This window comes from Schistocerca nitens, chromosome 5, assembly GCF_023898315.1.
Source record: "Schistocerca nitens isolate TAMUIC-IGC-003100 chromosome 5, iqSchNite1.1, whole genome shotgun sequence".
Lineage (NCBI taxonomy): Eukaryota > Metazoa > Arthropoda > Insecta > Orthoptera > Acrididae > Schistocerca > Schistocerca nitens.
The window spans coordinates 141,963,057-141,978,808 of NC_064618.1; the positions used below are offsets into that span (position 1 = coordinate 141,963,057).

The window sequence follows — 15,752 nt, forward strand, 5'->3', positions numbered from 1 at the left end:
TATTTATTTGTTGGATACATTCGAGATTGCTTTCCCTTTCAGTTTTTGCTCTCCACGGCTGCTTCTAGTACCTTGGAAGTAATCGTTGATGTCTTTCACGCGTCTTATTAGTCTCTCACCTCCTCCACATAGTGTTTTCGGTATGTTCTGCAGATAACCTCAATATTTGCAATCTTATCCGCCCTCAATCTCTTTTTTCCAGCATCACTACATTTCGAACAATTCGATTATCTTCTTTTCTAGTTATCACTCAGCTCGCGATTCACTTCCACGACATTAGTCGTGACTACTACAGATGAAAGAAAAAGAGAAAGGGAGGAGGCTAGGAAGGAAGGAGGCTAGGAAGGAAGGAGGGTAGGAAGGAAGGAGGGAGGGAAGGAAGGAAGGAAGGAAGGAAGGATGGATTGGAGTTGAACGTCCCGTCGACAGCGCGGTGATTAGTGCCATTTTCAAAGATATCATTCCTGAATTCGCCTTAAGGGGCTCCGGAAAGGCTCAAAATCATGAAAAGTTCAATTTTTACTTTTTTGCGTTTTCTGAATTTTCCGAAGACTACAACTATTTTTAAATTTTTTTTGAAATGTGTTCTACATGGGCGTGACCCACTGTGGCGCTGTTAAACTGCTGTCAAATGGTGTTATTATTAACGTCCGTGTTCATCAGGTACATTTTAGTGATGTGAGATAAAGTATGTGTTGTGGCTAACCTGTGATGGTTCAATATATATCGCTGGTGTCGTTGTCGATTGTTTCATGTTTATTTACTCTGTCGTTATCTCGAAAATATTCGTAATTAATTCTGTTTCTTGAGTCTCTGTTTTGTTGAAGTATAATAATGAGTAAAAGTAAAGTTATTAGAAATCCTCTGAAGGCTTTTAAGAAAAGGAGAAATGTTGGAAAGCCAAAGGTATTTAGAAATATGGGAATGAAGATAGGTTCTAACATGGTACGAGCGATGCTTGCTTTAGACAAGGAACGCCTTCGGGCTGCAGACAGGGCTGTAAAGAGTCTAGAAATACAAGCAAGAGTAAACAGGAGGAGGAACAAGAGGAAGCTGGAGGAGGAGTTTGCAGAGGATGAAGATAATCCATCCTATGGACCTGGAATGCACTAAAATGTTAATCCAATCTTTGTCGCTCGATTCCCAAAACTTTTATTTTCTCATACTAATTACATGTTTTCTAAGGATCTTCCAAACATATTTGTTTCAAACTTTCAGTAAATGTTACACAGTACCTTCTGCATAATTTAACACAGCCTTTTTCAAAAAAACTGTATATTTTTGAATATATAAATAAAAAATTGCAAAAAAATGTTGTGAATTTTCATTACAATTGAAAAAAAATCATCTTTAATAACTGAACTAAAATTTTGTAAAATACCTGTGTTAAGTTGTAGCCCATATTCCAATAAATAATCTGTAAAAAGTTCAACTTCCTACCTCAAATACTTTGTGAAGAAAGATGTAATTTATAAGCGTTATTTTAACATTGCAAGTATAGGGCGTTCCGGAGCCCCTTAAGCGATTTAGGAAAATCATGGAAAATGTGAATCAAGATGGCCAGAGAGGGGTTCGAACCGTTGTCCTCTCGAATGAAAGTGTATTTAGCTAAACACTACACCATCCCACCCGGGATAAATACACTACTGGCCGTTAAAATTGCTACACCAAGAAGAAATGCAAATGATAAACGGGTATTCATTGGACAAATATATTATAGTAGAACTGACATGGCCGGCCGCGGTGGTCTAGCAGTTCTAGGCGCTCAGTCAGGAACCGCGCGACTGCTACGGTCGCAGGTTCGAATCCTGCCTCGGGCATGGATATGTGTGATGTCTTTAGGTTAGTTAGGTTTTAGTAGTTCTAAGTTCTAAAGTTCTAAGGCACTGATGACCACAGATGTTAAGTCCCATAGTGCTCAGAGCCATTTGAACCAAGAACTGACATGTGATTACATTTTCACGCAATTTGGATGCATAGATGCTGAGAAATTAGTACCCAGAACAACCACCTCTGGCCGTAATAGCGGCCTTGATACGACTGGGCATTGAGTCAAACAGAGCTTGGATGGCGTGTACAGGTACAGCTGCCCATGCAGCTTCAACACGATACCACAGTTCATCAAGAGTAGTGCTTGGCGTATTGTGACGAGCCAGTTGCTCGGCTACCATTGACCAGACGTTTTCAATTGGTGAGAGATCTGGAGAATGTGCTGGCCAGGGCAGCAGTCGAACATTTTCTGTATCCAGAAAGGCCCGCACAGGACCTGCAACATGCGGTCGTGCATTATTCTGCTGAAATGTAGGGGTTTCGCAGGGATCGAATGAATGGTAGAGCCACGGGTCGTAACACATCTGAAATGTAACGTACACTGTTCAAAGTGCCGTCAGTGCGAACAAGATTTGACCGAGACGTGTAACCAATGGCACCCCATACCATCACGCCGGGTGATACGCCAGTATGGCGATGACGAATACACGCTTCCAATGTGCGTTCACCGCGATGTCGCCAAACACGGATGCGACCATCATGATGCTGTAAACAGATCCTAGATTCATACGAAAAAATGACGTTTTGCCATTCGTGCACCCAGGTTCGTCGTTGAGTACACCATCGCAGGCGCTTCTGTCTATCACGCAGCGTGAAGGGTAACCGCAGCCATGGTCTCCGAGCTGATAGTCCATGCTGCCGCAAACGTCGTCGAACTGTTCGTGCCGATGGTTGTTGTCTTGCAAACGTCCCCATCTGTTGACTCAGGGATCGAGACGTGGCTGCACGATCCGTAACAGTCATGCGGATAATGTAGTGGACTGACAAGGCAGCCAGTCCACAGAGACGGGTAGCCGAAAGGGCACACGTACACACACGCCGACTGGCGCGAAGTCTGGAACAGGATACGTGATGAATGTGATAAAGAAAAGAACGTAGCTACTAGAACACTTAACTTTTATATCGTCCTTTGGTATACAGCATTCTTGATGATACAAGTGAGACTCTTTAGATTCATGAAGTAACTAATGGCGCCTTGCTAGGTCGTAGCCATGGACTTGGCTGAAGGCTATTCTAACTGTCTCTCGGCAAATGAGAGAAAGGCTTCGTCAGTGTAGTCGCTAGCAAAGTCGTCGTACAACTGGGGCGAGTGCTAGTACGTCTCTCGAGACCTGCCTTGTGGTGGCGCTCGGTCTGCGATCCTGACAGTGGCGACACGCGGGTCCGACATGTACTAATGGACCGCGGCCGATTTAAGCTACCACCTAGCAAGTGTGGTGTCTGGCGGTGACACCACAGATAAGATGCCTGTCATCTGGACTGGTAGTGATAGGAGGCAATTGGTATCCAGCACGGCGTTCCGTATTACCCTCCTGAACCCAAAGATTCCATATTCTGCTAACAGTCATTAGATCTCGACCAACGCGAGCAGCAATGTCCGCGATACGATAAACCACAATCGCGATAGCCTACATTCTGACCTTTATCAAAGTCGGAAACTTGATGGTGCGTGTTTCTCCTCCTTACACGAGGCATCACAACAACGTTTCACCAGGCAACGCCGTTCAACTGCTGTTTGTGTATGAGAAATCGGTTGGAAACTTTCCTCATGTCAGCATTTTGTAGGTGTCACCACCGGCGCCAACCTTGTGTAAATGCTCTGAAAAGCTAGTCATTTTCATATCACAGCATCTTCTTCCTGTCGGTTAAATTTCACGTCTATAGCACGTAATCTTCCTGGTGTAGGAATTTTAATGGCCAGCAGTGTACTTCTGAAAGTAAGATGTAGAAACACCACATGTGAATGAAGCACTGATAGACGGAGAGAAGTGTCATTATACAAAACTCCGTAGTCGGAATGAAGGCAAAGGCATAGAAAAAAAAGACAAATTGTATCTCGTCGACGATGAAGTCATTCGAGACGGAGCACAACCTCTAATTGCGGAAAGATGAGAATGGAAACCGGGCACGTCCTTTCCAGAGGAACCATGCCGTTATTTGCTTCAATCGAATTAGGAAAACCACGATCTGAATGGTATGGGATTTGGTCCACCATCCACACGATTGTTAAGTCCAGTGTCTTACCGAGACGGTTCCTGCTCGATCCATAAGGTTGATAGCTTGAACACAGCCTCATTTCCATCCTCCAGTAGTGTATTTCCATTGAAACTCAGAGTACTCATGAACCTTTTGCAACCTGACATCTAAAGAGTTAGAGATTTTAATTTCGTAGTATGGAAAAATGCAGAGATCGTTAATTGGACAGACGTCTGATATTTTCCAGTATTTAAATTATTAATTAATAAGTGATGAAATTTGAATAACGATGTCCTGTTAGTTTCCGAAGCGGGAGAGAGACAGCAGTTAGATCCCATTATTCCGTTGCCACTAAATTGTATATGGGGTGCTCTTGAGCGTGAGAGAGAGGGGTGGTTGTTTTGTGTAGATGTTGATTTGGGATTGATCCTAGCCAAAAGAGACGTTGCTCTCCATCAGTTACGAGGATTAAGTGGAACAGCAGTCATGGAATAAAATCACGGCGTTAATCCAAAGGTGTATAATGCACAGCGAAGGGAAATATTCTTCATGTTGCCAAAAAAAAAAAAAAAAAAAACTCGCGGAATATAAACATCACAATATACCCCCGAAGAGGTGTAGCAAAGGCTGCTACACAAAGCAGCTCGTCAGGAAATGGCTAAGTAGGAGCAATGTGATGTGCTTCGTGGTAGCCCTGGAGTGACAATAAGACAGTTCCCCTTAAAATGTGTCTTTATTTAGTTTTAGATATGGCTTGTAACATATAGGGCGACTTTGCTAGATAGATACAGACCTTAGGAAACGATTCCTGAGAGAATAAGTGAGCAGAAAAACTCACTCAGACATGTGGCCGGATATGTGTTCCAACGGAGGTACACTTGAAGGTGGAGGTAAAGACCTTTCACAGTGTTGGTTTCAAAGGTCGAAGGTACAGATGGGAACACACCAGGCAAGTGTGAATGTCCTGTCTGTACTAGTGTTTTAGCTCCAAGCTCAAGAAGGCCGTGAGATGGAGCGCCATCATGAAGTAGTCACATTACCTTTCGAGCCCTTCCAGCAGGGAGACAGGATCTCCAGCATGAAATACAGACAAGTCTGGCCTGTGCGGCGTTGTGGAAGGATGACTGGTCCCATACACAAGGCTTCGCCAGTAGTCCCGGCCCACACATTGAAGCTGAACCGGTGGTGAGACCTTGCAGCCACCATACCACGGGTGTTCTCTGTAGCCCACAGGTGGGTGTTGTGAAGGTTGACAATACCTCCCCTCGTAAATGCAGCCTCATCTGTCAACAGGCTGGAGGACAGAACCCCAACACCATGTTGGCCTGTGCGAGGAAGCAGCGATATAACAGTCGACATTGACGGAAGTCCGTAGGTAACAAGGCTTGAATGCGTTGTAAGTATAGACGCGCTATACCAAAACAACGGTTCGGTAGTTTTGGTACAGTACTTAAGTGACGTAGTAAATGGTAGCATTACCGGTAGTACTGGTAGATTTGGTAGGAAAAGAAAATATAAATGAATATGTGAGAGAGAAACTGGGAGCCGTCGACTTATTTTTTATTTTTATGTTTTTATTTTTATTTATTTATTTATTTATTTTTTGCATATAATTAGAATCGCACTGCGTTCAATGTTAGTCCATTGTGTATATTACATCGTTATAAAAAAAAAATAGTTGATCGTGCAACTTCTGCGCTTTTATGTAACGAAAGAAATTACTTTTGAAGCAAGTACAGTTTACATACGCAAACATAAAAAAATCTACATAATTATTGTTATATTGCACCCAATAGAACGTCGTCATGGGCAAGGACAAGAGTTTCCTCTTAATACTGTTAAGACCCAAGTTGTTTACGAGTAACACAAACATGTTTTGTGTATGCTCGAGGAATTATTGATGCAGTATTTGGTATGTTTTTGTTTACCTTTTCTGAGAAAATTTGCGTTTTCTATTGCTATATCGTCCGCAGTTCGTGGTCTCACGTAGAATGTTCGCTTCTCGAGCATGGGATCCCGGCTTCGATTCCAGGCGTGGTCAGGGATTTCCACCTGTCCCGAGACGACTGGATGTTGTTGTGTCGTTTTCAACATCATCATTCATCCCCATTACGGTCGGAGGAAAGCAACGACGAACCACCTCCATTAGGATCTTGCCTAGTACGGCGGTGCCGGGTCTCCCGCATCGTTCCCATACGCTCTGTCAAGAAACATGGGGCTTCATTTCCATGCCACTGTTATATGATAAATCCGTATTTTATTTTTACTACTCCATCTCTCTGTTGCACTTTAAGGATCAACAGTTTTAGAATAAAACCTGAAGTAAACACTGACAACTTGAAGTTGACTGTAAATGTTATTTTTAAATAGCAGACAGGAGGACAATTATGTAGACTACAAATGTTCCGTAGGTTACGTGCCCCTTTCTTTATATCCTCACTCAGTTTTTAGACGGAGAACCTAGTAAGATACTAATCGCATACGCAAATAAAGCAATCGCCAAATAGATATGCAGCACACCTAGCTTATAGGTAATGCGGTTATGATCTTAACTGACAAGACTACAAGGATAACTACCTTATTCTACGCTTACTCGTGATAGTCTACTGTAGCCTAGGTAGGGTACAACTATAGTTGTGAATGATATGGATAGTGACAGTTGTCATGGAGAATATTCCACAATGTCGCCGGTCTTACCAGCAGTTCATCTGCCTCGTGCTGAAACGGTAGCCACAGACGACGATCTTTCAGATACACTTACAAGTGGGTGTACCACCATTGGAGCGCATTTGTGACCATATGTCCGATGGCATTTTCTGCTCAGTTTCTCCTCATTTAGCAAAATCATCACTCATATTATTCTAATCAATTGCCTGTAGAGAATGCCTGATACTGATTACGCGCTGTAACCAACAGGGAACCAAACCACTGCAGATTTCTTGACGTGGAGTGACCTGTGAATAGTGTTCTATCTCATACATATTGCGTAAGCCACAATAGTGTACCATTCCTCTTGTGGCGCAACAGAACACTGAACACGCGTCGAAATTTTCGTGTCTCTGAAAATTTTAAAGTACATAAAGATTTTAAACATTATCCTGTTCATTATCGTGCCTCGCTGGCAGATAATACTTCACTACTTGCCTAGAACCGTCCCGCCGACGCCTAATCATTATCGAAAGTAGCGCTTAGTTCATACCTGCGCAACCAGGCCAGTGTGCAATTTCCAGTTGTACGCCCTCAAAGCTCGTATTCCAGCTCTTAGTTTCGACGACAAGGGGTGGAGAGTACAGTATATCCCTTATTATGTTTATGTATATTGTTGTATGTATGTGTGGCTACATTGTACTGAAGGTACAATTAATCGTGAAAAGAAAACTTGAAGTAATCACAACTTGAATATAACAGAGATGCACCAATGTCTGAATCTGTGTCTACTGCTCTAGCTGAGAAAGTTTCTGCCGTGAATAAGCAAAAACTCTCTTGCTAATGCTTGAAAATCTCAGTTACTAGGCACGAATTGCAGTTCTTATTGTACCTCCACAGTCTTACATAACATAGGCATATATCATTGAGTCTTCGTCAAAAAAATTCCTGCGATAAGATTTTAACCTAGAAAGAATATTAAATCCGTAGTACTGAAATCTCGTTAATCTCGTAGAGCAGAAGCAACTGCCGATATCCTCCTGTCGCCTGTAAAATTTCTACTGTTCATAAAAAGGAACGTCTATAGGATCCTCGGATATTGATTGTGTACGACTCGGTCCACATTTGGTTATATGACGGAGATCCATTCGTAGATTTCTATTAATAACAGGAAGCACTTCTAAAGTCCATTGACCGTGTTTGCAGATCCATCTGCAAACATCGTCAGCCAAACGTGTGAAGCTTAGCACAATTTACTTCCTCAAACTTCACTTCAGAAAATAACGGAGATCGATTGAATCACTTTTTATAGAATTTCCGTATATTTTCGCATCGGTTTACAATGACAAAATCTCGTATCTCTCTCTCTCTCTGATAAAGTGATGCAGCGTCGTATAAAAAGAGAGTGTCAGAAAGAGTCTTTTTTCCGATCGCAAAATTTTTACTATAGTTGACCGCGCGCCATGTAGCAACTCTATTTCTCGGAGTAAACGCATCCATCCCGCAGGCGAAATACGCTGACTCAACGTATTTTATATGCTTTAGCTTTAGCAGTAACACATTTGATTACGGTAGAGTGATTTTAAGATGTACTGTTCTTAAATTCGTTTATTATTGCGGTGTAAGTGAGCCTACGAGTATCAAGGCAACAAGCCCGTTTAAACGCTCAGGCAACACGCCGTCCTAGTTTGGAAACATTGAGCCCCTACACGACAAAAGCGAAAATGAACATAATTGAAATAAAGTTGATAATTAGTCGTGGAGAGGCGCAATAGATTTCTAGCCAAAGGCTCACAAGAAATCAGATAACTAGAAACATTATACGAACAACCACGTGACCAATTAAGTAATTGTGTGCATGATCGAGTAGGTGAAATTCTACGTCTGAGCACTATAGCACACCCTCGATTAAATGGATCTTATTTAGTTTAAGCTTATTCACCAGCAAATAAACCATCAACACATAATAGAGCAAGTGCACAAGCCAAATCACTTAATGTAGCGCTTGATTCACTATGACACTCGGCAGTGGTATTTGAATAAATTTTGAATTACTGTTCATCTGTAAGTAACGTAGTAAGTTGTACCATTCAAATTATGCAGACTCTTGAGTATCTATCTTTTTCTTTTGTTAAGAATTCACTCAATATATGTATCGTATGGATACGTTAAGTAGCCGCGCGGGATTAGCCGAGCGGTCTCAGGCGCTGCAGTCATGGACTGTGCGGCTGGTCCCGGCGGAGGTTCGAGTCCTCCCTGGAGCATGGGTGTGTGTGTTTGTCCTTAGGATAATTTACGTTAAGTAGTGTGTAAGCTTAGGGACTGATGACGTTAGCAGTTAAGTCCCATAAGATTTCACACACATTTGAACATTTTTTGATACGTATGTTAGCACGTAGCAATACTCCAGTAAATAACCAAAATATCTTTTATCGTATTAAAATAGACCGTCAACATCTAGTTAGTTGAGACTGTAACATTTATGTACCATCAGTTACTTACAAATCGCAGAAGTGTTGCAAAGTTTCAGAATAAAAGTATTTTCGTAACATATTCTGACATCCAATTCCAGAGAAAAAATCTGTTACTACGACAACATAAATAAACTTGTTTAGGCACCATCTTGATTATTTGAACGATTAATGTAATCTATAGACATGTATCAGTCCATTCTTTCGGTAAACTTTTTAGAAATATTTTCGCCAGCTCTAGTATTTAATTAATTATAATATTTCAGTGCCAACTTTTTATGAAATAGTATTGACGTTTTAATCCATAAAGCGCTAGTTTTTAAAAATGACCTTCTTTGGTTTAACTATCCTCAATATTCAAGTGTCTAGATCTAATAGCTGATTTGAGCCTACTTAGGCTGCTTGCTAAATGTCAGACGTACAACTTTTGCTTTCCTTTCATTTTCAAAATCTGTTGTTGAGAGACAGTCGTGGATAAATGATAATTAGGCGACTAAACTGTATTTTTAGCTTCTGAAAATTTACTTCCTTTCGTTTATAATTGTAAGTGCTTTCAGACGCCAATTTTTAATAAGCGACTGCCAAAATTAATAGCCCCACACTAAACGAGATGAAAAATAAGAAAAAACTAAAAAAACTAAGTGGCACCATCACTTTACATCTCAACTTATATTTCAGATTTTCAAAATATAAGCCTTTTCAGCTTTGAATTGATTCAGCTTGGGCCATGTGGTCTCAATGGTTACGTCCCTAAAAATACGTATGGGCAAAGTATGCTACCTATCCGATCTTTGTTTTGCTGTGCATGATTCGCCGATCTACAAAAATTTCGAGAATAATGCTTGGTAAGCAATTACTCCACACACACAATAACGTCGGTACCCTGTAGTACGAGTCTGCTTTCCAAAAATACTACACTAACGGCTGACACTCACACTCAGCTACTTAGAACGTGTCTTCATAAATCTCCACTAAACATTTGCAGTGCCTAAATGCACTGGCGCTGGCCGTTGTGGCCGAGCGGTTCTAGGCGCTTCAGTCCGGAACCGCGCTGCTGCTACGGTCGCAGGTTCGAATCCTGCCTCGGGCATGGATGTGTGTGCTGTCCTTAGGTTAGTTAGGTTTAAGTAGTTCTAAGTCTAGGGCACTGATGACCTCAGATGTTTAAGTTCCATAGTGCTCAGAGCCATTTGAACCATTAAATGCACTGGCGTGTACCGAAACTAGTGTCGCAGGCAAAACAACACGGATCTTTTCAGACGAAATTACTGCAGTCAAAACTTCAGTAACGTCGTATTTTAACGACTCACGAATTGTATTATCAAATACTGACACACCGTACAAGACATTCTTGACTAAAACCACACCAACTTAGTCACTTGACCTTTCGTCAAATGTCATGCGAAATATGAAGAGCCGACTCTGACAAAATGCACAAAATAATAAATAATCACACTTATCATGTCGTAGAGTAGTTACTGCAATCTTAAAACCTTGCATTTTAAACACAACACCGCCCAAGAAGAGCTTTCCATACGGTACTCTTTCAATAAAACAGCAGAAAATTCCATACTGATGAAGTAATCGATACAATCTGCATCAGGTAGGTATCGATCACGACACTTGCAACGTGTCCTAACTCACCGGCAGTAAAACATAATTATGCCCTCTTACCGACTCAGGCTCGCTATCTCCTCGACGCTTCAGTAGTGATTGACTGAAAACCCGTTCAGTACCATAAGTGAACCATTAATTCAGACAAATGTAGGGCGCTACCATTATTTCTTAACAATTAAAAGCCGTCTCTGTTCGAACAGTTGCATGGCTGGATATAGTACAGATTTTTCTAGAACATATGCATCAACATGGACTTTAGATTCAAATGTTCAACTGTGTGTGAATTCCTAAGGGACCAAACTGCTTCGGTCATCGGTCCCTAGACTTACACACTACTTAAACTAACTTAAGCTAAGAACAACACACACACACACACCCATGCCCGAGGGAGGTCTCGAACCTCCGGCGGGAAGACTTTAGGTACATAAAACGCCCTTTTCCTTGATTTATTCTACTTGTTGGCTGCTATTACAATGTATTGAAACAATGAAATTGTATGGTGAGGACACGGAAATCGATAAAAATAATTTTAATTCGTCACAAGAGTTGGCTGCGCAGGATTTTGTGCACGAACTGACTTCTCCGTTACCTCCCATAAATGTTCGGTGGGTGGCCTAATCATTCGCTCGAATTGTCCAGAATTTTCTTCAAACCAGTCGCGCACATATGTGGCCCGGTGACATGGCGTATTATCATCCACAAAAATTCCTTCGTTTTTTTGGAATATAAAATTCATGAACGGCTGAAAATGGTCTCCAAGTAGCCGAACATACCAATTTCTACACATGATCGGTTCAGTTGGACCAGAGGTCCCAGTCGAGTCCATGTAAACATAGCGCACACCATTATGGAGCCACCAGCAACTTCCCCAGCACATTGTTGAGAACTTCGGTCCGTAGCTTCGTAGGGTCTGCGCCACATTCGAACCGCACAGATCAGCACTTACCCACTGAAATTGGGACTCAGCTGACCAGGTCACGGTTTCTCAGTCGTCTAGGGGCCAACCTATATGGTCACCAGCCTAGGAGAGGCGCTGCAGACGATGTCGTGCTGTTAGCAAAAGCACCCGTGTCTGTCGTCTTCTGCCAAAGCTCGTTAACGCCAAATTTCGCCTCACATTCCTAACGGATACGTTCGTCGCCCGTCCCACATTGATTTCTGCGGTTATTTCACTATTTGTTGATTGTCTGTTGCCGCGCGGGATTAGCCGACCGGTCTGGGACGCTGCAGTCATGGACTGTGCGGCTGATCCCGGCGGAGGTTCGAGTCCTCCCTCGGGCGTGGTTGTGTGTGTTTGTCCTTAGGATAATTTAGATTAAGTAGTGTGTAAGCTTAGGGACTGATGACCTTAGCAGTTAAGCCCCATAAGATTTCACACACATTTGAACGTTTGATTGTCTGATATTTCTGACTACGCAAACGCCGCTGCCCTCGGTCATTGTTCGTGGTGAGAGATAATGTTTGAAATTTGGTATCTCGGCACACTCTTGACCCTGTGGATCTCGGAATACTGAATTCCCTAACGATTTCCGAAATGGAATGTCGCATGCACGTTGCTGCAATTACCATTCCGCATTCTAAGTCTGGTAATTCCCGTCGTGCAGCCATAATTCACGTCGGAAACCTTTTGACATGAATCATCTGACTACAGACGGCAGCTCCGCCAATGACTGCCCTTTTTTTTACCCCATGTACGCAATACTACCGCCATGTGTATATGTGCATATAGCTATCGCATGACTCTTGCCATCTGAATGAATAGTGCTATATAAAGATAAGATGTTGCGTAAAATTGTTTCAAAAAATACAGAAAAGTTCCTGACCGATTTACTTGTAATTTTTACACACGATGCTCAGACAGCGAGAAAGAAAACGCTGTGGTGTAGTGTGAAAATGTGCGGTTTCAATTTTAACTACGATGTCATGGCATTTAAATCATTACACAAATTGTTTCTGATTTTTGTATAATTTTAAACGGTAGCTGTATACCCAAAAAAATGCTGTTTTGTGTTCTTCCTCTCAATCGGTTTTGAAAGAAAACAGGAAAGTTGTATTTATCGCCTATAAGCTTACGATTAGAATACTATTAAAGACTATGAATCGCCCGAAAGTTTGTAATCCTAGCCGTTCACAGACTGAAACTATGCAACATACTGTCATTGAAGCTACTATTCTCACAGATCCAGTAGCTGCAGAGGCTTTTGTCGTGCCGCGTGTACCAATGATCCCAACCGATTTACCCACTCACTTTAATCGACTTCAGTCCCCAATCAAAGTTTCGTTTTCCATAACAATAAACAAGGCTCAACGTGAGGGAGAGGAGGAAAGAGGAGATGGACAGAGAGGAGGAGGGGAGGTGGGGGCAGAAGATGGAGACATAGAGGGAAGCAGGAGTTGGGCAGAGAGAGCAGGGAGAAGGTGATCAGGACGTACATCGAATTCCCATACATATTTAGCAACTGCGAAACATTGCCGGATTCGCCAGTGTACAGACAAGTAGAGATTCTGTGGCGGTGGTGCTCTAGCGGGTAGAGCGCCGTATTTCTCCCCTGGAGAACCTAGGTTGAATCCCTGATAGCGAAGAGGGATTTTTTCTCGGCCTACTCAGCCTGCTGTCAAATGAGCGCCGAGGATCTTTCCCGAAGGAAAGAACCGGTCAATGCTCCACCACGTCCCTTCTAGCGCCGCAGTGAAGAAATATTTAACTCTGGCTACAGTGTAGATTCTGGTCTAGCTTCGCTGCTCTCGGGAGATGCGGCGGCTATTTATAATCCTTCACTGCCCACTTTAGCTGACTAGCACTTACCTCCTGTCAATACCATGAGACGTCGCTCCAAACGCCACTTAAGTGCGAAACAGATAACAATACACATGTTAGACACTCATAGCACTCCGTCTTCAGGCCACGAGTGGCCTACCGGGACCATCCGACTGCCGTGTCATCCTCAGAGGAGGATGCGGATCGGTGGGGCGTGGGGTCAGCACACCGCTCTCCCGGTCGTTAAGATGGTATTCTTGACCGAAGCCGCTACTATTCGGTCGAGTAGCTCCTCAATTGGCATCACGAGGCTGAGTGCACCCCGAAAAATGGCAATAGCGCATGGCGGCCTGGATGGTCACCCATCCAAGTGCCGACCACGCCCGACAGCGCTTAACTTCGGTGATCTCACGGGAAGCGGTGTATCCATTGTGGCAAAGACACTCGTAAGTATTATAATTATAAATATAATTACCTTTCCCGTGAATCAGTCTATCAATTGGGGGAAACCGTACCAAAATTCGTACAGTAGTTCTTGAGACTAACATTCACATAGAAAAAGAAAAAAGCGGTGGGAGACTGTAATTCTCATATAATACGTATAGGTATTAAGGGCTGGGGTGCGTACGTAGATACACGACAATGTGTTCTCCGCGTAGACGTGCAGACTGGGTGGGAACGAATCCGCCTCGCCACTTCCGGGTAGCCCCGCTTCCGGAAACCTTTCCAATTAGCCGGCGCCAGAGAGAGCGGGTCGCAGTGAGGACGAGCAGACAGCGATGTGATACGATATGCCGCGCCGCGCCGCATGCATCACCCGAATCCGCGGAATGTTGTGTTCGGGTTTCCAGCGGCCGCCGTAAAGCGGCGTTAGTCACTGCGAGCGGCGCGTGGGTCTGCCTTCTGCGAACGCGGCGCCGCTAACCGGGGGACGGATCTGCACAGCCTGCCCCGGTCGGCCGCCAAAAATCGCCAGCCAGACGCCTCGCCAGGGGAGCGCAGCCGCAGCAAAAGTTCTCACTCCGACACCTGCACTCACACTTACGTACTGTGCGACACTTCTGTTACATCGTGTCCGACATTACTGCCGAGACCGTGACTCGCTCTTTGATCGTAACACAGACCGTAGATCACTTAGGGCGCTGCACGTGATCGGAGATTCATCTACATCTGTATATATACTCCACTAGCCACCAAGCGGTGTGTGGCGGAGGGCACAATTCGCGCCGAAGTCATATTCCCCCCCCCCTCTCCCTCTGTTCCACACGCGGATCGCACGAGGGAAAAACGACTGTCTGAACGCCTCAGTACGAGCCCTAATTTCCCTCATCTTTGAATGGTGATCACTGCGCGATTTGAAAGTTGGTGGTAATAATACAGGGTGATTCAAAAAGAATACCACAACTTTAGGAATTTAAAACTCTGCAACGACAAAAGGCAGAGCTAAGCACTATCTGTCGGCGAATTAAGGGAGCTATAAAGTTTCATTTAGTTGTACATTTGTTCGCTTGAGGCGCTGTTGACTAGGCGTCAGCGTCAGTTGATGCTAAGATGGCGACCGCTCAACAGAAAGCTTTTTGTGTTATTGAGTACGGCAGAAGTGAATCGACGACAGTTGTTCAGCGTGCATTTCGAACGAAGTATGGTGTTAAACCTCCTGATAGGTGGTGTATTAAACATTGGTATAAACAGTTTACAGAGAATGGGTGTTTGTGCAAAGGGAAAAGTTCTGGACGTCCGAGAACGAGTGATGAAAATGTAGCACGCATCCAGCAAGCATTTGTTCGCAGCCCAGGAAAATCGACTCGCAGAGCTAGCAGAGCTCTGCAAATTCCACAATCAACTGTATGGAGAGTCCTACGAAAAAGGTTAGTTATGAAACCTTATCGTCTGAAATTGGTTCAAGCACTGTCTGCAGCTGATAAGATTAAAAGAATCGATTTCTGTGGTTTTATCCTTGCTCAAATGGAAACAGATGAATCTTTCGTTTCAAAGATTGTGTTTAGTGATGAAGCAACTTTCCACACTAACGGGAAAGTCAACCGTCACAATGTCTGTATATGGGGCACTGAGAATCCGCGGGAAACAACTCAGTATGAACGTGACTCGCCTAAGGTGAACGTTTTCTGTGCCATTTCAGCCAATAAAGTTTTTGGTCCCTTTTTCTTCGAAGGTGCTACTGTAACTGGACTACAGTATCTGGAGATGTTAGAGAATTGGCTGTTCCCTCAGCT

The 15,752-nt window shown here is 43.4% G+C and overlaps 1 protein-coding gene across 2 annotated transcripts in view; it reads left to right on the top strand.

The window, feature by feature from the left end:
* LOC126259836 (uncharacterized) overlaps positions 1–15,752 on the top strand; it is a 1,293,238-nt gene that overhangs the window by 440,675 nt on the left and 836,811 nt on the right. The gene's annotated exons all lie outside the window — the stretch shown is intronic.